Source organism: Engystomops pustulosus, chromosome 1 (genome assembly GCF_040894005.1).
Source record: "Engystomops pustulosus chromosome 1, aEngPut4.maternal, whole genome shotgun sequence".
In the NCBI taxonomy this organism is placed as follows: Eukaryota; Metazoa; Chordata; class Amphibia; order Anura; family Leptodactylidae; genus Engystomops; species Engystomops pustulosus.
The window spans coordinates 280,550,420-280,576,893 of record NC_092411.1 but is presented as its reverse complement, the minus strand read 5'-3'; the positions used below and the strand labels follow the sequence as shown (position 1 = coordinate 280,576,893).

The 26,474-nt window shown below is 52.6% G+C and overlaps 1 protein-coding gene across 5 annotated transcripts in view; it reads left to right on the top strand.

Annotated features, from left to right (window-relative positions):
- Positions 1 to 26,474, top strand: part of LZTS3 (leucine zipper tumor suppressor family member 3) — a 99,489-nt gene that overhangs the window by 10,351 nt on the left and 62,664 nt on the right. The window contains exon 1 of one of the 5 annotated variants that reach the window (XM_072126338.1): positions 21,960 to 22,277. The exons of the other annotated variants lie outside the window; for them this stretch is intronic. The gene's annotated coding sequence lies outside the window, so the exon portion shown is untranslated. Of the gene's footprint in view, positions 1 to 21,959; positions 22,278 to 26,474 lie in introns of those variants that run through there. 5 annotated transcript variants of the gene reach the window in all.

Sequence of the window (26,474 nt, the reverse complement as noted above, 5' to 3'; positions counted from 1 at the left end):
AGGCTCAGAGGAGGGCACAGGCACTGGGGGAATAGTCACTGGCACAGAGGAGGGCACAGGCACTGGGGGATTAGTTACTGGCACAGAGGAGGGCACTTGCACTGTGGAATAGTCACTGGCATAGAGGAGGGCACAGGAACTGGGGTATTAGTCACTGGCACAGAGGAGGGCACAGGCACTGGAGTATTAGTCAGTGGCACACTGTAGGGCACAGGTACTGGGGGATTGGTCACTGGCACAGAGGATGTCACAGTACTGGCAAAGAGGAGGGCACAGGCACTGGGAGATTAGTCACTGGCACAGAGGAGGGCACAGGCACTGGGGGATTAGTCACTAGCAGAGGAGGGCACAGTCACTGGGGTATTAGTCACTGGCACAGAGGAGGGCTCAGGCACTGGTGTATTAGTCACTGGCACACAGGAGGGCTCAGGCACTGGTGTATTAGTCCCTGGCACAGAGGAGGGCACAGGCACTGGGGAATAGTCCCTGGCACAGAGGAGGGCACAGGCACTGGGGGATTAGTCGCTGGCACAGAGGAGGACACTGGCACTGGGGAATAGTCCCTGGCACAGAGGAGGGCACAGGCACTGGTGGATTAGTCGCTGGCACAGAGGAGGGCACACACATTGGGGAATTGTCACTGGTACAGAGGAGGGCACAGCACTGCGGAATAGTCACTGGCACAGAGGAGGGCACAGGAACTGGGGTATTAGTCACTGGCACACAGGTGGGCACTGGCACTGGAGGATTAGTCACTGGCACAGAGGAGGGCACAGGTACTGGGGGATTGGTCACTGGCACAGAGGAGGGCACAGTACTGGCAAAGAGGAGGTCACAGGCACTGGGGGATTAGTCACTGGCACACAGGAGGGCACAGGCACTGGTGTATTAGGCACTGGCAAAGAGGAGGGCACTGGCACTGGGGAATAGTCCCTGGCACAGAGGAGGGCACAGGCACTGGGGTATTAGTCACTGGCACAGAGGAGGGCACAGGTTCTCGGGTATCGTTCACTGGCACAGAGGAGGGCATAGGCACAGAGGAGGGTACATGCACTGAGGGATTAGTCACTGGCACAGAGAAGGGGAACCGGCACTGGATGATTAGTCACTGGCACAGAGGAGGGCACAGGCACTGGGGGATTAGTCACTGGCACTGAGGAGGGCACAGGCACTGGGGGTTTAGTCACAGGCACTGAGGAGGGCACAGGCACTGGGGGTTTAGTCACTGGCACAGAGGAGGGCACAGGTACTGTGGGATTGGTCACTGGCACAGAGGATGGCACAGTACTGGCAAAGAGGAGGGCACAGGCACTGGGAGATTAGCCACTGGCACAGGGGAGGGCACAGGCACTGCTGGATTAGTCACTGGCACAGAGGAGGGCACAGGCACTGGGGTATTAGTCACTGGCACACAGGAGGGCTCAGGCACTGGTGTATTAGTCACTGGCACACAGGAGGGCTCAGGCACTTGTGTATTAGTCACTGGCAATGATGAGGGCAGTGGGGAATAGTCCCTGGCACAGAGGAGGGCACAGGCACTGGGGTATTAGTCACTGGCACAGAGGAGGGCACAGGCACTGGAGTATTAGTCACTGGCACACAGGAGGGCACAGGTTCTCTGGGATCGTTCACTGGCACAAAGGAGGGCATAGGCACTGGGGGAATAGTCACTGGCACAGAGGAGGGCACCTGCACTGAGGGATTAGTCACTGGCACAGAGGAGGGCACTGGCACTGGGGGATTAGTCACTGGCACAGAGAAGGGGAACCAGCACTGGGTGATTAGTCACTGGCACAGAGGAGGGCACAGGCACTGGGGGATTAGTCGCTGGCACAGAGGAGGGCACGCACATTGGGGAATTGTCACTGGTACCGAGGAGGGCACAGCACTGCGGAATAGTCACTGGCACAGAGAAGGGCACAGGAACTGGGGTATTAGTCACTGGCACACAGGTGGGCACTGGCACTGGAGGATTAGTCACTGGCACAGAGGAGGGCACAGGTACTGGGGGATTGGTGACTGGCACAGAGGAGGGCACAGTACTGGCAAAGAGGAGGGCACAGGCACTGGGAGATTAGTCACTGGCACAGAGGAGGGCACAGGCACTGGGGTATTAGTCACTTGCACACAGGAGGGCTCAGGCACTGGTGTATTAGTCACTGGCACACAGGAGGGCTCAGGCACTTGTGTATTAGTCACTGGCAAAGAGGAGGGCACTGGCACTGGGGAATAGTCCCTGGCACAGAGGAGGGCACAGGCACTGGGGTATTAGTCACTGGCACAGAGGAGGGCACAGGCACTGGAGTATTAGTCACTGGCACAGAGGAGGGCACAGGTTCTCTGGGATCGTTCACTGGCACAGAGGAGGGCATAGGCACTGGGGGAATAGTCACTGGCACAGAGGAGGGCACCTGCACTGAGGGATTAGTCACTGGCACAGAGGAGGGCACTGGCACTGGGGGATTAGTCACTGGCACAGAGAAGGGGAACCAGCACTGGGTGATTAGTCACTGGCACAGAGGAGGGCACAGGCACTGGGGGATTAGTCGCTGGCACAGAGGAGGGCACGCACATTGGGGAATTGTCACTGGTACAGAGTAGGGCACAGCACTGCGGAATAGTCACTGGCACAGAGGAGGGCACAGGAACTGGGGTATTAGTCACTGGCGCACAGGTGGGCACTGGCACTGGAGGATTAGTCACTGGCACAGAGGAGGGCACAGGTACTGGGGGATTGGTCACTGGCACAGAGGAGGGCACAGTACTAGCAAAGAGAAGGGCACAGGCACTGGGAGATTAGTCACTGGCACAGAGGAGGGCACAGGCACTGGGGGATTAGTCACTGGCACTGGGGTATTAGTCACTGGCACACAGGAGGGCACAGTCACTGGTGTATTAGTCACTGGCAAAGAGGAGGGCACTGGCACTGGGGAATAGTCCCAGTGATTAGTCACTGGCACAGAGGAGGGCACAGGCACTGGGGTATTAGTCACTGGCACAGAGGAGGGCACAGGCACTGGAGTATTAGTCACTGGCACAGAAGAGGTCACAGGTTCTCTGGGATCGTTCACTGGCACAGAGAAGGGCATAGGCACTGGGGGAATAGTCACTGGCACAGAGGTGGGCACCTGCACTGAGGGATTAGTCACTGGCACAGAGGAGGGCACTGGCACTGGGGGATTAGTCACTGGCACAGAGAAGGGGAACCGGCACTGGGTGATTAGTCACTGGCACAGAGGAGGGCACAGGCACTGGGGGATTAGTCGCTGGCACAGAGGAGGGCACACATATTGGGGAATTGTCACTGGTACAGAGGAGGGCACAGCACTGCGCAATAGTCACTGGCACAGAGGAGGGCACAGGAACTGGGGTATTAGTCACTGGCACACAGGTGGGCACTGGCACTGGAGGATTAGTCACTGGCACAGAGGAGGGCACAGGTACTGGGGGATTGGTCACTGGCACAGAGGAGGGCACAGGTTCTCTGGGATCGTTCACTGGCACAGAGAAGGGCATAGGCACTGGGGGAATAGTCGCTGGCACAGAGGAGGGCACTGGCACAGAGGAGGGTACCTGCACTCAGGGATAAGTCACTGGCACAGAGGAGGGCACTGGCACTGGGGGATTAGTCACTGGCACAGAGAAGGGGAACCGGCACTGGGTGATTAGTCACTGGCACAGAGGAGGGCACAGGCACTGGGAGATTAGTCGCTGGCACAGAGGAGGGCACGCACATTGGGGAATTGTCACTGGTACAGAGTAGGGCACAGCACTGCGGAATAGTCACTGGCACAGAGGAGGGCACAGGAACTGGGGTATTAGTCACTGGCGCACAGGTGGGCACTGGCACTGGAGGATTAGTCACTGGCACAGAGGAGGGCACAGGTACTGGGGGATTGGTCACTGGCACAGAGGAGGGCACAGTACTGGCAAAGAGGAGGGCACAGGCACTGGGAGATTAGTCACTGGCACAGAGGAGGGCACAGGCACTGGGGGATTAGTCACTGGCACTGGGGTATTAGTCACTGGCACACAGGAGGGCACAGTCACTGGTGTATTAGTCACTGGCAAAGAGGAGGGCACTGGCACTGGGGAATAGTCCCAGTGATTAGTCACTGGCACAGAGGAGGGCACAGGCACTGGGGTATTAGTCACTGGCACAGAGGAGGGCACAGGCACTGGAGTATTAGTCACTGGCACAGAGGAGGGCACAGGTTCTCTGGGATCGTTCATTGGCACAGAGGAGGGCATAGGCACTGGGGGAATAGTCACTGGCACAGAGGTGGGCACCTGCACTGAGGGATTAGTCACTGGCACAGAGGAGGGCACTGGCACTGGGGGATTAGTCACTGGCACAGAGAAGGGGAACCGGCACTGGGTGATTAGTCACTGGCACAGAGGAGGGCACAGGCACTGGGGGATTAGTCGCTGGCACAGAGGAGGGCACACATATTGGGGAATTGTCACTGGTACAGAGGAGGGCACAGCACTGCGGAATAGTCACTGGCACAGAGGAGGGCACAGGAACTGGGGTATTAGTCACTGGCACACTGGTGGGCACTGGCACTGGAGGATTAGTCACTGGCACAGAGGAGGGCACAGGTACTGGGGGATTGGTCACTGGCACAGAGGAGGGCACAGGTTCTCTGGGATCGTTCACTGGCACAGAGGAGGGCATAGGCACTGGGGGAATAGTCGCTGGCACAGAGGAGGGCACTGGCACAGAGAAGGGTACCTGCACTCAGGGATTAGTCACTGGCACAGAGGAGGGCACTGGGGGATTAGTCACTGGCACAGAGAAGGGGAACCGGCACTGGGTGATTAGTCACTGGCACAGAGGAGGGCACAGGCACTGGGGGATTAGTCGCTGGCACAGAGGAGGGCACGCACATTGGGGAATTGTCACTGGTACAGAGTAGGGCACAGCACTGCGGAATAGTCACTGGCACAGAGGAGGGCACAGGAACTGGGGTATTAGTCACTGGCGCACAGGTGGGCACTGGCACTGGAGGATTAGTCACTGGCACAGAGGAGGGCACAGGTACTGGGGGATTGGTCACTGGCACAGAGGAGGGCACAGTACTAGCAAAGAGAAGGGCACAGGCACTGGGAGATTAGTCACTGGCACAGAGGAGGGCACAGGCACTGGGGGATTAGTCACTGGCACTGGGGTATTAGTCACTGGCACACAGGAGGGCACAGTCACTGGTGTATTAGTCACTGGCAAAGAGGAGGGCACTGGCACTGGGGAATAGTCCCAGTGATTAGTCACTGGCACAGAGGAGGGCACAGGCACTGGGGTATTAGTCACTGGCACAGAGGAGGGCACAGGCACTGGAGTATTAGTCACTGGCACAGAAGAGGTCACAGGTTCTCTGGGATCGTTCACTGGCACAGAGAAGGGCATAGGCACTGGGGGAATAGTCACTGGCACAGAGGTGGGCACCTGCACTGAGGGATTAGTCACTGGCACAGAGGAGGGCACTGGCACTGGGGGATTAGTCACTGGCACAGAGAAGGGGAACCGGCACTGGGTGATTAGTCACTGGCACAGAGGAGGGCACAGGCACTGGGGGATTAGTCGCTGGCACAGAGGAGGGCACACATATTGGGGAATTGTCACTGGTACAGAGGAGGGCACAGCACTGCGCAATAGTCACTGGCACAGAGGAGGGCACAGGAACTGGGGTATTAGTCACTGGCACACAGGTGGGCACTGGCACTGGAGGATTAGTCACTGGCACAGAGGAGGGCACAGGTACTGGGGGATTGGTCACTGGCACAGAGGAGGGCACAGGTTCTCTGGGATCGTTCACTGGCACAGAGAAGGGCATAGGCACTGGGGGAATAGTCGCTGGCACAGAGGAGGGCACTGGCACAGAGGAGGGTACCTGCACTCAGGGATAAGTCACTGGCACAGAGGAGGGCACTGGCACTGGGGGATTAGTCACTGGCACAGAGAAGGGGAACCGGCACTGGGTGATTAGTCACTGGCACAGAGGAGGGCACAGGCACTGGGAGATTAGTCGCTGGCACAGAGGAGGGCACGCACATTGGGGAATTGTCACTGGTACAGAGTAGGGCACAGCACTGCGGAATAGTCACTGGCACAGAGGAGGGCACAGGAACTGGGGTATTAGTCACTGGCGCACAGGTGGGCACTGGCACTGGAGGATTAGTCACTGGCACAGAGGAGGGCACAGGTACTGGGGGATTGGTCACTGGCACAGAGGAGGGCACAGTACTGGCAAAGAGGAGGGCACAGGCACTGGGAGATTAGTCACTGGCACAGAGGAGGGCACAGGCACTGGGGGATTAGTCACTGGCACTGGGGTATTAGTCACTGGCACACAGGAGGGCACAGTCACTGGTGTATTAGTCACTGGCAAAGAGGAGGGCACTGGCACTGGGGAATAGTCCCAGTGATTAGTCACTGGCACAGAGGAGGGCACAGGCACTGGGGTATTAGTCACTGGCACAGAGGAGGGCACAGGCACTGGAGTATTAGTCACTGGCACAGAGGAGGGCACAGGTTCTCTGGGATCGTTCACTGGCACAGAGGAGGGCATAGGCACTGGGGGAATAGTCACTGGCACAGAGGTGGGCACCTGCACTGAGGGATTAGTCACTGGCACAGAGGAGGGCACTGGCACTGGGGGATTAGTCACTGGCACAGAGAAGGGGAACCGGCACTGGGTGATTAGTCACTGGCACAGAGGAGGGCACAGGCACTGGGGGATTAGTCGCTGGCACAGAGGAGGGCACACATATTGGGGAATTGTCACTGGTACAGAGGAGGGCACAGCACTGCGGAATAGTCACTGGCACAGAGGAGGGCACAGGAACTGGGGTATTAGTCACTGGCACACTGGTGGGCACTGGCACTGGAGGATTAGTCACTGGCACAGAGGAGGGCACAGGTACTGGGGGATTGGTCACTGGCACAGAGGAGGGCACAGGTTCTCTGGGATCGTTCACTGGCACAGAGGAGGGCATAGGCACTGGGGGAATAGTCGCTGGCACAGAGGAGGGCACTGGCACAGAGAAGGGTACCTGCACTCAGGGATTAGTCACTGGCACAGAGGAGGGCACTGGGGGATTAGTCACTGGCACAGAGAAGGGGAACCGGCACTGGGTGATTAGTCACTGGCACAGAGGAGGGCACAGGCACTGGGGGATTAGTCGCTGGCACAGAGGAGGGCACACATATTGGGGAATTGTCACTGGTACAGAGGAGGGCACAGCACTGCGGAATAGTCACTGGCACAGAGGAGGGCACAGGAACTGGGGTATTAGTCACTGGCACACTGGTGGGCACTGGCACTGGGTGATTAGTCACTGGCACAGAGGAGGGCACAGGCACTGGGGGATTAGTCACTGGCACAGAGGAGGGCACAGACATTGGGGAATTGCCACTGGTACAGAGGAGGGCACAGGCACTGGGGGATTAGTCACTGGCACAGAGGAGGGCACAGGCACTGGGGGATTAGTCACAGGCACAGAGGAGGGCACAGGCACTGGGGGAATAGTCACTGGCACAGAGGAGGGCACAGGCACTGGGGGATTTGTTACTGGCACAGAGGAGGGCACATGCACTGGGGAATAGTCACTGGCACAGAGGAGGGTACAGGCACTGGGGTAATAGTCACTGGCACAGAGCAGGGCACAGGCACTGGAGGAATGGTCAATGGCACAGAGGAGGGCACAGGCACTGGGGGAATAGTCACTAGCACAGAGGAGGGCACAGGCACTGGGGGAATAGTCACTGGCACAGTGGAGGGCACAGGCACTGGAGGAATAGTCACTGGTACAGAGTAGCGCACCGGCACTGGGTGATTAGGAATTGGCACAGAGGAGGGCACAGGCACTGGGGGAATAGTCACTGGCACAGAGCAGGGCACAGGTACTGGAGGAATGGTAAATGGCACAGTGGAGGGCACAGGAACTGGGGTATTAGTCACTGGCACACAGGTGGGCACTGGCACTGGAGGATTAGTCACTGGCACAGAGGAGGGCACAGGTACTGGGGGATTGGTCACTGGCACAGAGGAGGGCACAGTACTGGCAAAGAGGAGGGCACAGGCACTGGGAGATTAGTCACTGGCACAGAGGAGGGCACAGGCACTGGGGGATTAGTCACTTGTACTGGGGTATTAGTCACTGGCACACAGGAGGGCACAGGCACTGGTGTATTAGTCACTGGCAAAGAGGAGGGCACTGGGACTTTGGAATAGTCCCTGGCACAGAGGAGGGCAAAGGCACTGGGGTATTAGTCACTGGCACAGAGGAGGGCACAGGCACTGGAGTATTAGTCACTGGCACAGAGGAGGGCACAGGTTCTCGGGGATTGTTAACTGGCACAGAGGAGGGCATAGGCACTGGGGGAATAGCCACTGGCACAGAGGAGGGCACTGGCACAGATGAGGGTACCTGCACTGAGGGATTAGTCACTGGCACAGAGGAGGGCACTGGCACTGGGGGATTAGTCACTGGCACAGAGAAGGGGAACCGGCACTGGGTGATTAGTCACTGGCACAGAGGAGGGCACAGGCACTGGGGGATTAGTCACTGGTACAAAGGAGGGCAAAGACATTGGGGAATTGTCACTGGTACAGAGGAGGGCACATGCACTGGGGAATAGTCACTGGCACAGAGGAGGGCACAGGCACTGGAGGAATAGTCACTGGTACAGAGTAGGGCACTGGCACTGGGTGATTAGTCACTGGCACAGAGGAGGGCACAGGTACTGGAGGAATGGTCAATGGCACAGAGGAGGGCACAGGCACTGGGGGAATAGTCACTTCCACAGTGCAGGGCACAGGCACTGGAGGAATAGTCACTGGTACAGAGTAGTGCTCCGGCACTGGGTGATTAGTCATTGGCACAGAGGAGGGCACAGGTACTGGAGGAATGGTAAATGGCACAGTGCAGGGCACAGGCAATGGGGGAATAGTCACTGGCACAGAGGACGGCAAAGGCACTGGAGGAATAGTCACTGGCACAGAGGAGGGCAAAGGCACTGGAGGAATAGTCACTGGCACAGAGGAGGGCAAAGGCCCTGGAGGAATGGTCACTAGCACAGAGGAGGGCAAAGGCCCTGGAGGAATAGTCACTGGCACTGAGGAGGGCACAGGCACTGGGGGATTAGTCACTGGCACAGAGGAGGGCACAGGCACTGGAGTATTAGTCACTGGCACAGAGGAGGGCACTGGTTCTCGAGGATCGTTCACTGGCACAGAGGAGGGCATAGGCACTGGGGGAATAGTCACTGGCACAGAGGAGGGCACTGGCACAGAGGAGGGTACCTGCACTGAGTGATTAGTCACTGGCACAGAGGAGGGCACAGGCACTGGGGGATTAGTCACTGGCACAGAGGAGGGCACAGACATTGGGGAATTGTCACTGGTACAGAGGAGGGCACAGGCACTGGGGGATTAGTCACTGGCACAGGGGATGGCATCTGCACTGGGAAATAGTCACTAGCACAGAGGAGAGCACAGGCACTGGGGAATAGTCACTAGCACAGAGGAGGACACAGGCACTGGGGGATTAGTCGCAGGCACAGAGGAGGGCACAGGCACTGGGGGAATAGTCCCTGGCACAGAGGAGGGCACAGGCACTGGGGGATTAGTTACTGGCACAGAGGAGGGCACAGGCACTGGGGAATAGTCACTGGCACAGAGGAGGGTACAGGCACTGGGGTAATAGTCACTGGCACAGAGCAGGGCACAGGCACTGGAGGAATAGTCACTGGTACAGAGTAGGGCACCGGCACTGGGTGATTAGTCACTGGCACAGAAGAGGGCACAGGCACTGGAGGAATGGTCAATGGCACAGAGGAGGGCACAGGCACTGGGGGAATAGTCACTGGCACAGAGGAGGGCACAGGCACTGGGGGAATAGTCACTGGCACAGTGCAAGGCACAGGCACTGGAGGAATAGTCACTGGTACAGAGTAGCGCATCGGCACTGGGTGATTAGTCATTGGCACAGAGGAGGGCACAGGCACTGGGGGAATAGTCACTGGCACAGAGCAGGGCACAGGTACTGGAGGAATGGTAAATGGCACAGAGGAGGGCACAGGCATTGGGGGAATAGTCACTGGCACTGAGGAGGGCACAGGCACTGGGGAATAGTCAATGGCACAGAGCAGGGCACAGGCACTGGGGGAATACTCACTGGCAAAGAGCAGGGCACAGGCACTGGGGGAATAGTCACTGGCACAGAGGAGGGCACAAGCACTGGGGGAATAGTCACTGGCACAGAGGAGGGCAAAGGCACTGGAGGAATAGTCACTGGCACAGAGGAGGACAAAGGCACTGGAGGAATAGTCACTGGCACAGAGGAGGACAAAGGCACTGGAGGAATAGTCACTGGCACAGAGGAGGGCAAAGGCCCTGGAGGAATAGTCACTGGCACAGAGGAGGGCAAAGGCCCTGGAGGAATAGTCACTGGCACTGAGGAGGGCACAGGCACTGGGGGATTAGTCACTGGCACATAGGAGGGCACAGGCACTGGAGTATTAGTCAGTGGCACACTGTAGGGCACAGGCACTGGAGGATAAGTCAGTGGCACACTGTAGGGCACAGGCACTGGGGGATATTTCACTGGCACATAGGAGGGCACAGGCACTGGAGGAATAGTCACTGGCACAGAGGAGGGCACAGGCACCAGTGTAAATTTATTTTGGTGTCCCTGGTGAGTAGATATTTCTGCCTCCTGCAGTTCTCTGGTAGATTTATCGGTCATTGAAGCTGGAAATGTTATAGGAGAAGTCACCTGCAGCGCAAGGATGGCGTATGGCATCTTGGATGGCGCTGGCAGTGGTAGGGATCTTGGATGATGCTGGCAGTGGTAGGGATCTTGGATGGCGCTGGTAGTGGTAGGGATCTCGGATGGCGCTGGCAGTGGTAGGGGTCTTGGATGTCGCTGGCAGTGGTAGGGATCTCTCATGGCGCTGGCAGTGCTAGGGATCTCGGATGTAACTGGCAGTGGTAGGGATCTCGGATGGCGCTGGCAGTGGTAGGGACCTCGGATGGCGCTGTTAGTGGTAGGGATCTCGGATGTCGCTGGCAGTGGTAAAGATCATGGATGGCGCTGGCAGTGGTAGGGATCTTGGATGGCGCTGGCAGTGGTAGGGATCTCAGATGGCGCTTCCAGTGGTAGTGATCTTGGATGTCGCTGGCAGTGGTAGGGATCTCTCATGGCGCTGGCAGTGGTAGGGATCTCGGATGTAACTGGCAGTGGTAGGGATCTCGGATGGCGCTGGCAGTGGTAGGGACCTCGGATGGCGCTGTTAGTGGTAGGGATCTCGGATGGCGCTGGCAGTGGTAAAGATCATGGATGGCGCTGTTAGTGGTAGGGATCTCGGATGTCGCTGGCAGTGGTAAAGATCATGGATGGCGCTGGCAGTGGTAGGGATCTTGGATGGCGCTGGCAGTGGTAGGGATCTCAGATGGCGCTGCCAGTGGTAGTGATCTTGGATGTCGCTGGCAGTGGTAGGGATCTCTCATGGCGCTGGCAGTGGTAGGGATCTCGGATGTAACTGGCAGTGGTAGGGATCTCGGATGGCGCTGGCAGTGGTAGGGATCTCGGATGGAACTGGCAGTGGTAGGGATCTCGGATGGAACTGGCAGTGGTAGGGATCTCGGATGGAACTGGCAGTGGTAGGGATCTCGGATGGCTCTGGCAGTGGTAGGGATCTTGGATGGTGCTGGCAGTGGTAGGGATCTTGCATGGTGCTGGCAGTGGTAGGGATCTTGCATGTCGCTGGTAGTGGTAGGGGTCTTTTATGGCGCAGGCAGTGGTAGAGATTTCGTATGGCGCTGGCAGTGGTAGGGATCTCGGATGGCACTGGCAGTGGTAGGGATCTCGGATGGCACTGGCAGTGGTAGGGATCTTGGATGGCGCTGGCAGTGGTGTGGACAGTTTTAGTGAAGTCGTGTTTGGTAGCGGTCAGGGGGCTGTGGATTTAGTGTTATTTGTCCCTAATTGACCATAGACATCATGTGATCTCAGCTCAGGATTCGGCGTATGATGGTTTGTTTGCTCCTGTGTGGAACCTACAGAAAGGGATATCCTTGTATAGGTGCAGAGAAGATGCCGGACCCCAAACTCCCATCCCCCACTCAACTCGAATAGACGTGCGAGTGGGATCTTGATTGAGCCATTGAGACAATAATTCATACAAACTCCACTACAATTTGGTCTTACATGTTTCATTTAAATCACCTGCCACTAGAGGGAGCCTGTGAGCTTTGTGTATGCAGTTATATACTGTGAGGGCAGTGAGCTCCCTCTAGTGGTGACACTGCATGCTATGCTTTAAAATTAAGTCTACATATTCACTCTGTCAGAATACGGAGAAACTGCTTAGTAATGCAGGCACAGATAGTGCTTTAACTAGGTCAGAGATGCAGGCACAGATAGCGCTTTCACTATATGAGTGATGCTAGCACAGATAATGCTTTCAGTAAGTCAGTGATGCAGGCACAGATAGTGCTTTCACTATGTCATTGATGCTGGCACAGATAGTGCTTTCAGCAAGTCAATAATATTGGCACAGATATTGCTTACTTCATGTCAACAATAAGGCATTAAAAGTACTTCCTCTACTTCATTCCCACAGGCACAGATAGTGCTTTCATCATGTCAATGATGAAGGCACAAAAAGCACTTTCCCCTTGTAAATAATACAGGCACAGATAGTGCTGCAAACACAGATTTTCCCTATCCCATGTGAGTGACATAGACACAGATGGCACTTTCAAGCACTTTTGTATCAATGAAACAGATCGTACTTCTTATATGAAGGCACAGATAGAGGCAAGAAGGTAGTACTATCTGTACAAATAGTAATTAGTGTAGTAATATCTGTGTTTACATCATTTGCACAGGGAGGCTATCAGACAGTACTATCTGTACCATCCTCAGTTGCAGGATGGATATTCTATTTGTTTCTCCATTATTTACAGTGAGGAAGGAATATATCTAAATACATCCATGATTTACAGGGGAGACCATGGGATGGTGGTACTATCTGTGCCATGAATAGGTTTGTGCATTATTGCTCTCTAATAACCAAAATATCTAAATAACGTGACCAATATGGAGAAGCCAAGCTGTGGCCGCACATATTCGGCTCTGCTACATCTGTATTATTACAGATATCATATCTGTGATGTATCCGGGGGTGCATGTCCTGGTGAGATGACAGGCTTGACCTGAATTTGTCTCTCAGTATTATCCGCCGTTCCGTACTGGAGGTGAGGGATGTGTATCCCAGCGCCTTCCAGCTGCAGACAGACCCCAGCACGGCGCTGATCCGGCAGGACCGCGCGCCTCTAACAGCGCCAGAATAAAACGATTTGCATGTTGCCGTGATGTTTCCTGCCTGTCGTACTCCCAGGGGCTCTGGTTGACCTGTTTCAGCGCTTTCCTTGACATTGTGTAATGTTTTGCTATATTAAGTACTGGAGAATATGGAATGACTCCGACTTCTTAACCATTTCACCGCCAGCGGCTTTACTTATTGCATTTTACTGGTGTTGTATTTTACTAAGAAATATATATTTATATATATATATGTGTGTCTCAATGTTTAGGGACTGAATTGTTATTAGGCAGGAGATACATCATGTTATGCTGAGAAGATGACAAGATCATGTCTCCTATGTGTAATGTTACTATAGAGTATTCCTGGCATTTACATATAGATATCACCTACATGCAAATGTTTACTACCTCTGTATGTACTATATTACTAATCCTGCAGATCTTTCATCTAATATATAAAACTGAGTGTATGTGTGTATGTATGTGTGTGTATGTATGTATGTATGTATGTGTGTGTCTGCATGTGTGTATGTATATGTGTATGTATGTATGTGTGTATGTATGTATGTGCGTATGTATGTGTGTGTATGTATGTATGTGTGTATAGGTATGTATGTGTGTGTCTGCATGTGTGTATGTATATGTGTATGTATGTATGTGTGTGTAGGTATGTATGTGTGTGTCTGCATGTGTGTATGTATATGTGTATGTATGTATGTGTATGTATGTATGTATGTGTGTATAGGTATGTATGTGTGTGTCTGCATTTATGTATGTATGTGTATGTATGTATACGTGTATATATGTGTGTGTTTACCTGTATATGTGTATATACATATATATATATATATATATATATGTGTGTGTGTGTGTATGTATGTGTGTCCGCTAAAGGAATCTGCACCGTCACGTTTACAATCACCAACTTTGCACAGCCGCTCTCTGTGACTCAGGGAATGTCATAGACTTGGTTTTGAGCCGAAATTTTGACTCCGTGCTTTCCAAATTCCACTTATTACCCACCATATACAAAAGCCATTGTCTGCTGCTGCTGTGGCAGTTAGAAGCTGAGCCATGATTGGTTGCTGTTCTGCCGCAAGTCATTAATATGAGCTTTGATTGGTTACTATAAGCATACAATGCCAAGATATATCACCCCTGGAAGAGTGTCTGGGAGGTCAGAGCCTGGATCCCCCTCTCCCAGCCAGAGACTCTCACACTTATCCCGGTTGATCTTGGAGCCAGAAGCTTCTAAATAGCGGTCGACCTCTGACATCACCCATTGTACCTACAATTATGAGAACACAAAAACGGTGTACGCAACTACCCTTAGAGTGGATTCTGGGACCAGTCGCGACTCCCACCAACAGGCCACGATCAACCCTCCTAAGGAATGGGTCGATCGCGAACACGTACAGTAGTGGGCTCAGAGGACAACCCTGGCGAACACCAGACCCGACCTCAAAAGGGCGGCCAATCCAACCGTTCACAAGCGGGAAACTCTCTGCCCCTGCGTACAAAACTTTCAGCCAATTGACAAACTCCCCCGGCAGGCCATACCTCAGAAGGACAGACCAGAGGTACTCGTGGTTAACCCGATCAAACGCTTTTGCCTGATCCAAGGACAGCAGGTACCCTTCCAGTTACCAGCCCTGCCCTGCTCCACTGCCTCCTGGACACAAAGCACAGCACTAAATGTACTGCGGCCTGGAACAGAGCAGTGCTGGGTCCCCGAAAGGAGCCAGGGGGCAAACTGCACCAGCCGATTAAACAGCACCTTTGCCAAAACCTTTCTGTCCGCATTGAGAAGCGCTATGGGATGCCAGTTCTCAACACGAGATCGGTCCTTACCCTTTGACAGAATGATCAGGGCAGACCTCCTCATTGACTTCGGCAGAGCGCCCGAGGAAAGACACTCATTGAATACCTCAGTCAAGAGGGGAACCAAGGCGTCCTTAAAGGTCTTATAAAACTCGGATGTTAAGCCATCCGGACCTGGCGATTTCTTGAGGGCGAGCCCTTCAATCGCCAGGCTGACTTCCTCTTCCCTGATCATCTCTGTCAAAACATGAAGAGAGGGGTCTACTCCTGGCTCAGGGACAGTTTCTGCCAGGAAAGCCGACATCACATCCCGATCTAGATCCTTCCTGCCCAAGAGGTGTGAGTAGAAGGATCTGACGACCTCCAGGATCCCCGATCTGGACCTTTTCAGGGATCCCGTACTGTCAACCAGTCCTGTGACAACTTTACCATTCACTGACATCTTGCAGTTTCTGTAAGGGTCGGGCGAGCGGTATTTCCCGTAATCCCTCTCAAAAACCAAAGATGCGTGTCTATCGTACTGACACCTCTTCAGCAAGGATTTCACTCTGGAGATGTCCTCACGACTACCTCCAGTCGAGACGAGATGCTCGAGTTTCCTCCTCAGGCCCTTATACGGGCGGTACCTGTCCAGGCTCCTGAGGCTCGAGAGCTGGCGGAAGAATCTCGCCACCCTTTTCTTGAGCATCTCCCACCACTCTGACTTACTGCTACAAAGGCCCAGCAGTGGTGTCTTTAAATAAATCCAAGGTAAGGCATAACCCTCCACTGGACACCGGGGGTAGAGTCTCCTCCATAGCTCATTCAGCTCCAACCCTGATCTTACTTGTGCCCTCTGGGTCACTGGCATCAGGACTGACTCAGGACAGTCTCTTAGTGCCATGTTTACTACAGTCACATTCAGAGATCGCATTAACGCCTCACCAAGCGTCATAGACGCATGATGAGGCGCCATTACTCCCCAGAATAATTGCCAAGCGTAAAAGTACGCTTGGCAATTATCCCCTGTAGTGTGTGGCTGAGCGGTCCGGAGCGCACAGCAATGGTGTGCAGGACATTACACTGGCAGCGCGCGGGCCGGCACTGCTCAGCACACACTACAGTGCTGGTAGCCTCTAGAATGGAGCTGCTCCGAGTAGCCGTGATGTCACGGGAGGGGGCGGAGCCTCCGGGAAAGGGGCGTGGCTTACTACACAGTCTCCTCACAGGAAGTAGAGCTGAAATGGCTGCCTGCAAGTAGAACGAGTACAGGTACTGTGTGCATACATGTGTATGGAGGTGAGGGGGCCTGACAGGAGTGGATGTGACAAGGGCAGGGAAGACCTGTATGTTACATGGGACTGCATGGCTTGCAGGTGCTGAGGTGGCATGAGGGGTATTTTACATAGGACTGCATGTCTGACAGGTGCTGAGGTGGCAGATGTGTGTTACGTAGGACTGTGTGTCTGGAGGGTGCTGAGGTGGCATGAGGTTTGTTACGTAGGACTGCGTGTCTGGCGGGTGCTGAGGTGGCATGAGGGGTATTTTACATAGATCTGCATGTCTGGCGGGTGCTGAGGTGGCAGGTGTGTGTTACGTGGGACTGCATGTCTGGTGCTGAGGTGGCATGAGGTATATGTTACGTGAGACTGCGTGTCTGGTGCTGAGGTGGCATGAGGTATATGTTACGTGGGACTGCGTGTCTGGTGCTGAGGTGGCATGAGGTATATGTTACGTGGGACTGCGTGTCTGGTGCTGAGGTGGCATGAGGTATATGTTACGTGGGACTGCGTGTCTGGTGCTGAGGTGGCATGAGGTATATGTTACGTGGGACTGCATGTCTGGCGAGTTCTGAGGTGGCATGAGGTATATGTTACGTGGGACTGCGTGTCTGGTGCTGAGGTTGCATGAGGTATATGTTACGTGGGACTGCATGTCTGGTGCTGAGGTGGCATGAGGTATATGTTACGTGGGACTGCATGTCTGGTGCTGAGGTGGCATGAGGTATATGTTACGTGGGACTGCGTGTCTGGTGCTGAGGTTGCATGAGGTATATGTTACGTGGGACTGCATGTCTGGTGCTGAGGTGGCATGAGGTATATGTTACGTGGGACTGCATGTCTGGTGCTGAGGTGGCATGTGAAACAGAACTGCATAAACAGTAAAAACACGTAAAAAATGACAAAGACACAAATTCAATTAATAAAAAACCTAAAAAAAACGCCTCCCCCCAACACAGACACCAAAAAAAATAAACCAAAATTTCTTTTTAAAAAAAACAAAGCAACTATCATGGATTTGCAGTGTCTGCTGCAGTCTGGCCACTGGGGCTCGGCGGCGGCTGCCACAGTCTGGTCACATGGGGAGGGGGATACATTGTGCGTTAGCTGCAGTCTGGACGTTTGGTGTCAGCGGCGTTAGCCACAGTGTGGTGGTGGGAGGTTTCGGCGGCCGCAGTGTGGTGGTGGGAGGTTTCGGCGACTGTGGTTGGGGGGGGGGGGGGGGGGGGGGTTGGGGGTCGGCTCCAGTCTGGGCAATGCATGATGTAACATCACTATAACTGTCTCAATTTGCTATTTAAACACAGAAGATACTGACACATGATTTTCTTATATAATTAGCGTCTATCAACATTATATACAGCCATGAGTTATATACTTGTATTACTGAAAATTTCTTACTCCTTCCCGGCTAAAGATACTCCTCAAAAATAGTAAGAGGAGTATTATTACCCTTCTAGAAATATGTTAGTGCGACCTCTGGTCACATTTATACTTCAGAGCTGCGCTCACTCGGACAGATGTAATGTGGCCTCACCCCTCCTTACTTCCTTATATATATAAGTTCCTTATCCTGCCATACACTGTATAGATCATCAGATACTTACGATGATGGCGACTCATCCCGGATATGTATATATATAACATGAGATGATTCATCCTGGAGGTGCGCTGGGTACAGGCCCAAATCAGGTACGGATAATGGTTTCCTTAGCAACCGTGCACATAGTCGCTGCTAAACTCCTGTCAGCAATGGATCCAGAGCCGGGGACTGCACTAACGTGAGATATGATGCTGTATATGGACCTTGTGGTTACTGCTACGTATAGCACCCGTGGCGGTCACCGTGGGAGCATTTCACAGAATGTTTTCCCATATTCTCAGTCATGATTTCATGTAGGAGATGTCTCTTGCTCCCCTGGAGGACCCAGGTGTGTAATATTTAGTTTGCCCTGTGGGGGAGCTGTAAATGGACACACTGCTGTCCTAGAATCCTAATGAGGTACTTGGCCAGTTTGGTTGATGAAACGCTTTGGTTTCTAGGTTTTCGTGGATGACGTTGCAGATGGGGGAAGATGATTTCTCCAGCAAACACTTGTGTCTCCTCTTCTCCCTTCTAAAAATAATAATCTAAATGTAGAATTTACTACATGACATCAGGGGGCACATATCAGAGCTGTAGATTTTCCTCACACTGCTGTTCCCTTAGCTCTCTGCATTGAGCTTCTCCTCAGTCCCCTGTAGTTCTGAATGACTGTGGAAGTATCTAATAAGAAGCCTTTTTCACAGTCTTGCTCTGCCTAATACTAACACACACAAAGTTATGGTAACACTGACTGATGAGAGCACAGAGCACAGCAGTGTGAGGACAGCCTTCCCCACAATCCTGGAATATAAATCCATTTTTTTAGATTCCTTTCGCCAATAATGACACAAATAAAGGTGTGATGCAGGGGTCCGACATCTCTTACCCCCGATCAGCTCTTCTTGACAGCCCCTGATTCCAGGGCAGTTTTTGGAGCTGGAAGCAGAAGACGCCAAGCACTGTATAGTGGCCATTCCAGGATACTGCATCTCAACTCGCAGATTAGCCATCCTGCTTTATAATCAGCAATATCTATGCCCTAAAGAGACTACGGTAATACCTGTGAGAGCTATGGAGTACAGGGAGTTATCATGCTGTGTGCTGTACATGGTGTAGCTGGCAGTGTGCTGTACTTGGTGTAGCTGGCAGTGTGCTGTGTGCTGTACTCGGTGTAGCTGTCAGTGTGCTGTGTGCTGAGCTCGGTGTAGCTGGCAGTGTGCTGTACTAGGTGTAGCTGGAAGTGTGCTGTGTGCTGTGCTCGTGTAGCTGGCAGTGTGCTGTACTCGGTGTAGCTGGCAGTGTGCTGTACTCGGTGTAGCTGGCAGTGTGCTGTGTGCTGTACTCGGTGTAGCTGGCAGTGTGCTGTGTGCTGTGCTCGTGTAGCTGGCAGTGTGCTGTACTCGGTGTAGCTGGCAGTGTGCTGTACTAGGTGTAGCTGGCAGTGTGCTGTGTGCTGTGCTCGTGTAGCTGGCAGTGTGCTGTACTCGGTGTAGCTGGCAGTGTGCTGAGCTCGGTGTAGCTGGCAGTGTGCTGTGTGCTGTACTCGGTGTAGCTGGCAGTGTGCTGTGTGCTGTGCTCGTGTAGCTGGCAGTGTGCTGTGTGCTGTGCTCGGTGTAGCTGGCAGTGTGCTGTACTCGGTGTAGCTGTCAGTGTGCTGTGTGCTGAGCTCGGTGTAGCTGGCAGTCTGTTGTACTCGGTGTAGCTGGCAGTGTGCTGTGTGCTGAGCTCGGTGTAGCTGGCAGTCTGTTGTACTCGGTGTAGCTGGCAGTGTGCTGTGTGCTGTGCTCGGTGTAGCTGGCAGTCTGCTGTACTCGGTGTAGCTGTCAGTGTGCTGTGTGCTGTGCTCGGTGTAGCTGGCAGTGTGCTGTACTCGGTGTAGCTGGCAGTGTGCTGTACTTGGTGTAGCTGGAAGTGTGCTGTGTGCTGTACTCGGTGTAGCTGGCAGTGTGCTGTGTGCTGTGCTCGTGTAGCTGGCAGTGTGCTGTACTCGGTGTAGCTGGCAGTGTGCTGTACTAGGTGTAGCTGGCAGTGTGCTGTGTGCTGTGCTCGTGTAGCTGGCAGTGTGCTGTGTGCTGTACTCGGTGTAGCTGGCAGTGTGCTGTACTCGGTGTAGCTGGCAGTGTGCTGAGCTCGGTGTAGCTGGCAGTGTGCTGTACTCGGTGTAGCTGGCAGTGTGCTGAGCTCGGTGTAGCTGGCAGTCTGTTGTACTCGGTGTAGCTGGCAGTGTGCTGTGTGCTGTGCTCGGTGTAGCTGGCAGTCTGCTGTACTCGGTGTAGCTGGCATTGTGCTGTGTGCTGTGCTCGGTGTAGCTGGCAGTGTGCTGTACTTGGTGTAGCTGGCAGTGTGCTGTACTCGGTGTAGCTGGCAGTGTGCTGTACTCGGTGTAGCTGGCAGTGTGCTGTACTCGGTGTAGCTGGCAGTGTGCTGTACTTGGTGTAGCTGGAAGTGTGCTGTGTGCTGTACTTGGTGTAGCTGGCAGTGTGCTGTGTGCTGTACTTGGTGTAGCTGGCAGTCTGCTGTACTCGGTGTAGCTGGCTGTGTGCTGTGCTCGGTGTAGCTGGCAGTGTGCTGTGTGCTGTACTTGGTGTAGCTGTCAGTGTGCTGTGTGCTGTGCTCGGTGTAGCTGGCAGTGTGCTGTACTTGGTGTAGCTGGAAGTGTGCTGTGTGCTGTACTTGGTGTAGCTGTCAGTGTGCTGTGTGCTGTGCTCGGTGTAGCTGGCAGTGTGCAGTGTGCTGTACTTGGTGTAGCTGTCAGTGTGCTGTGTGCTGTGCTCGGTGTAGCTGGCAGTGTGCTGTACTTGGTGTAGCTGGAATTGTGCTGTGTGCTGTACTCGGTGTAGCTGGCAGTGTGCTGTGTGCTGTACTCGGTGTAGCTGGCAGTGTGCAGTGTGCTGTACTAGGTGTAGCTGGAAGTGTGCTGTGTGCTGTGCTCGGTGTAGCTGGCAGTGTGCTGTACTTGGTGTAGCTGGCAGTGTGCTGTGTGCTGTACTTGGTGTAGCTGGAAGTGTGCTGTGTGCTGTACTTGGTGTAGCTGGCAGTGTGCTGTACTTGGTGTAGCTGGAAGTGTGCTGTGTGCTGTACTTGGTGTAGCTGGCAGTGTGCTGTACTTGGTGTAGCTGGCAGTCTGCTGTGCTCGGTGTAGCTGGCAGTGTGCTGTGTGCTGTGCTCAGTGTAGCTGTCAGTGTGCTGTGTGCTGTGCTCAGTGTAGCTGGCATGGTGCTCTGTGCTGTACTCGGTGTAGCTGTCAGTGTGCTGTGTGCTGTGCTCGGTGTAGCTGGCAGTGTGCTGTACTTGGTGTAGCTGGCAGTGTGCTGTGTGCTGTACTTGGTGTAGCTGGCAGTGTGCAGTGTGCTGTACTAGGTGTAGCTGGCAGTGTGCAGTGTGCTGTACTTGGTGTAGCTGGAAGTGTGCTGTGTGCTGTGCTCGGTGTAGCTGGCAGTCTGCTGTACTTGGTGTAGCTGGAAGTGTGCTGTGTGCTGTACTTGGTGTAGCTGGCAGTGTGCTGTGTGCTGTACTTGGTGTAGCTGGCAGTGTGCTGTGCTCGGTGTAGCTGGCAGTGTGCTGTACTCAGTGTAGCTGGCAGTGTGCTGTGTGCTGTACTCGGTGTAGCTGGCAGTGTGCTGTACTCGGTGTAGTTGTCAGTGTGCTGTGTGCTGTGCTCGGTGTAGCTGGCAGTGTGCTGTACTCGGTGTAGCTGGCAGTGTGCTGTGTGCTGTGCTCGGTGTAGCTGGCAGTCTGCTGTACTCGGTGTAGCTGGCAGTGTGCTGTACTCGGTGTAGCTGGCATGGTGCTGTGTGCTGTGCTCGGTGTAGCTGGCAGTGTGCTGTACTCGGTGTAGCTGGCAGTGTGCTGTACTAGGTGTAGCTGGCAGTGTGCTGTGTGCTGTGCTCGGTGTAGCTGGCAGTGTGCTGTACTCGGTGTAGCTGTCAGTGTGCTGTGTGCTGTGCTCAGTGTAGCTGGCATGGTGCTCTGTGCTGTGCTCGGTGAAGCTGGCGGTGTGCTCTGTGCTGTGCTCGGTGTAGCTGGCAGCGTGCTCTGTGCTGTGCGCTGTACTCCCACCTCTCTGCACTGAGCATCCAGTCCTACACAGTGCGGTGCCTCCACACACCACGCACACACATGAGCAGCGGATGGGGGGCTCCGCAGTCTCTGCTCTCTCCGGATGATCCCAGGGAAGTCTCGGATATGCTGCAGCACTGGGGATGGATGAGCCGGGAGCAGCTATCACACAGCAGGAGGAGGCCCTGCAACATGACATGAGGAGACAATCTGCAGAGGTAAGAGGAGGGGGCAGCTCCGGCATCTCACAGCTTCACCGAGCCCCAATGTGCCGTGTACATGGCCGCCTCTGACAGCAATGCTGAGGAGGAGGATGATGAGGATGATAATCCTCCTAGCAATAATAATGCACCGTAATAATGATCTTATAATAATAATATGCACAATGATGATGAAATCATCTAGTTGTAAGTTAATAGTACTCATAATAGGAGAGATGATGGTGGTCATCATACTTATTATATAAACTGCTTGGTTGGTGACTTGTAGATGTTGATGATAATATGGATCCGGTAAAGAACCCCAATGCCAGGTGGAAACGTTGTGTGTGTAAAGATACTTTAAATTGGATCCTTTACTTTTTCAGGAAATGTTATGGACTTGAGGACACATGAGAATGATATGGGCTTGTAAGATGCTAAGTGATGATTTAGATTTGTGGACCTTTAGATGATGTGAAATGGAGTTGAAGACATGAGATGATGATTTGGAGTTGAGGACATGAGATGATGATTTGGAGTTGAGGACATTAGATGATGATTTGGAGTTGAGGACATTAGATGATGATTTGGAGTTGAGGACATTAGATGATGATTTGGAGTTGAGAACATGAGATGATGATTTGGAGTTGAGGACATCAGATGATGATTTGGAGTTGAGGACATCAGATGATGATTTGGAGTTGAGAACATGAGATGATGATTTGGAGTTGAGGACATCAGATGATGATTTGGAGTTGAGGACATCAGATGATGATTTGGAGTTGAGGACATCAGATGATGATTTGGAGTTGAGAACATGAGATGATGATTTGGAGTTGAGGACATCAGATGATGATTTGGAGTTGAGGACATCAGATGATGATTTGGAGTTGATAACATCAGATGAAGATTTGGAGTTGAGAACATGAGATGATAATATGATGATTTGGAGTTGATAACATCAGATGATGATTTGGAGTTGATAACATCAGATGATGATTTGGAGCTGAGGACATGAGATGATGATTTGGAGTTGAGGACATCAGATGATGATTTGGAGTTGAGGACATCAGATAATGATTTGGAGTTGAGAACATCAGATGATGATTTGGAGTTGATAACATCAGATGATGATTTGGAGTTGAGGACATCAGATGATGATTTGGAGTTGAGGACATGAGATGAAGATTTGGAGTTGAGAACATGAGATGATAATATGATGATTTGGAGTTGAGGACATTAGATGATGATTTGGAGTTGAGAACATGCAATGATGATTTGGAGTTGAGGACATGAGATGAAGATTTGGAGTTGAGGACATCAGATGATGATTTGAAGTTGAGGACATCAGATGATGATTTGGAGTTGAGGACATCAGATGATGATTTGGACTAGAGGTCATAGTCATAATATGGATTTGAGGACACACGATGATCAGATGCCTAATGATGACAATGATATGGACATGTAGATATGTAATGATGATTTGGACTTGAGGACACAGGATGATGATTTGGAGTTGAGGACATTAGATGATGATTTGGAGTTAAGGACATGAGATGATGATTTGGAGCTGAGGACATGAGATGATGATTTGGAGTTGAGAACATCAGATGATGATTTGGAGTTGAGGACATCAGATGATGATTTGGAGTTGAGGACATCAGATGATGAATTGGAGTTGAGGACATCAGATAATGATTTGGAGTTGAGGACATGAGATGATGATTTGGAGTTAAGGACATCAGTTGATGATTTGGAGTTGAGGACATGAGATGATGATTTGGAGTTGAGGACATGAGATGATGATTTGGAGTTGAGGACATCAGATGATGAATTGGAGTTGAGGACATCAGATAATGATTTGGAGTTGAGGACATCAGATTATGATTTGCAGTTTAGAACATGAGATGATGATTTGGAGTTGAGGACATCAGATGATGATTTGGAGTTAAGGACATCAGTTGATGATTTGGAGTTAAGGACATCAGAGGATGATTTGGAGTTAAGGACATCAGATGATGATTTGGAGTTGAGGACATCAGATGAAAATTTAGAGTTGAGGAGATGAGATGATGATTTGGAGTTGAGGACATGAGATGAAGATTTGGAGTTGAGGACATTAGATGATGATTTGGAGTTGAGAAAATGAGATGATGATTTGGAGTTGAGGACATCAGATGATGATTTGGAGTTGAGGACATCAGATAATGATTTGGAGTTGAGGACATCAGATAATGATTTGGAGTTGAGGACATCAGATGATGATTTGGAGTTGAGGACATCAGATGATGATTTGGAGTTGAGGACATCAGATAATGATTTGGAGTTGAGGACATCAGATGATGATTTGGAGTTAAGGACATCAGATGATGATTTGGAGTTGAGGACATCAGATGATGGTTTGGATTTGAGGACATCAGATGATGATTTGGAGTTGAGGACATCAGATAATGATTTGGAGTTGAGGACATCAGATGATGATTTGGAGTTAAGGACATGAGATGATGATTTGGAGTTAAGGACATGAGATGATGATTTGGAGTTGAGAACATCAGATGATGAATTGGAGTTGAGGACATCAGATAATGATTTGGAGTTGAGAACATGAGATGATGATTTGGAGTTGAGGACATCAGATTATGATTTGGAGTTGAGAACATGAGATGATGATTTGGATTTGAGGACATCAGGTGTGTCACGGTTACACCCGCAATCCTCGGTACGGATCACGGGTGCACCCGTGCCTGCTGCCCCTGCCCTCTTACCTCTCCTGGCTACGGCCTGTACTCTGGCTCCCAGTGTGTGGGCCGCACGCTTCTTCCCTGCAGTCGTGCGTTCCCGCCACTAGGGGGGGGGGGTGGCGCGCGGACTTCTCCCAGCCTTAAAGGGCCAGCGTCCTCCTTATTGGCTCTGGCATTCCTGGTTCGGCTATATAGCCTGGTGACTCCCAGCATCCCCTGCCGGATCTTCATGTCCTGTTAATGAAGTGAAAGCCCTCTGAGTTCCTGAGCGTTTCCAGACGCCTCCGTGTATTCTGTGATTCCCGTGTTCCTGTGGTGATTCCCGTGTTCCTGTGTTCTTGAATCCTGTGGCGGTCCTGTAATTCTGTGGCGGTCCTGCAATCCTGTGGTGGTCCTGCAATCCTGTGGCGGTCCGGTATCCTAGTGGTTTTCCGAGGTCCTGCCAGCTGTCCTTCCGAGGTCCTGCCAGCCGTCCTTCCGAGGTCCCGCCATCCCGAGGTCCTGCCATCCCGAGGTCCTGTCATCCCGTGGTTCTGCCTTCCTGTGTCCCTACCTTGGCTGCCACCGCGGGCCTAGTCTCACCCGTGGAGCGACCTGGTGCCCCCCCGCCGCAGCAAGACCATCCCGTTTTGCTACGGGCTCTGGCGAAGACCAGGAGTTCACTTAGACTCCGCTCCCGGGTTGCGGCTAAGGTTGTTATCCCCCGCGGTGGTCCAGGGAGTCCACTGACTATTCCCTGAGACAAGATGTTGATTTGGAGTTGAGGACATGAGATGAAGATTTGGAGTTGAGAACATCATGATTTGGCAAAATAACAATATACCTGCGCTGACTGTGACTACTGATGCAAACAATGATATATGAAGTGAAGAGATGTATTGGCTGGATGGTCTTCAATTGAGGAGGTGGTGAGGATCAGGAAGTTTCTCCGCAGTGTGAATAGTCCACTTAGAGTGACGTCACAATTCACTTCCGACTCATCGTGTGGTCGAGCCACCGGCCGGGGCTCCCGCACTGAATCGCTCTGCTCTTGGACTAACTTCAAATTTGGCTCACAGAAAAAGGCATCTACTACATTGGATAGCTACTATCCTTGTGGGACTATTCACACTGCGGAGAAACTTCCTGATCATCACCACCTCCTCAATTGAAGACTGTTTTTAATCAGGTCAGTTACCCATCCAGCCAATACATCACTTCATATATTATATATCATGGGGGGGGGATGCAGGGCATTTCATCATTAGGGGGTTTAGGGGAATTTTGTCAATATACGCTAGAGGGCGTTTCATTACTAGAGGGGCTGCAAGGGGAATTTTACTACTAGGAGCTTTGCTGCAGGACATTTAATTACCAGCGGCTCTGCTACAGGAGGCATTTTATTACTAGGGGCTCTGCTGCAGGAGGCATTTTATTACTAGGGGCTCTGCTGCATGGAGCATTTTATTACTAGGGGAGGCTGCAGGGCATT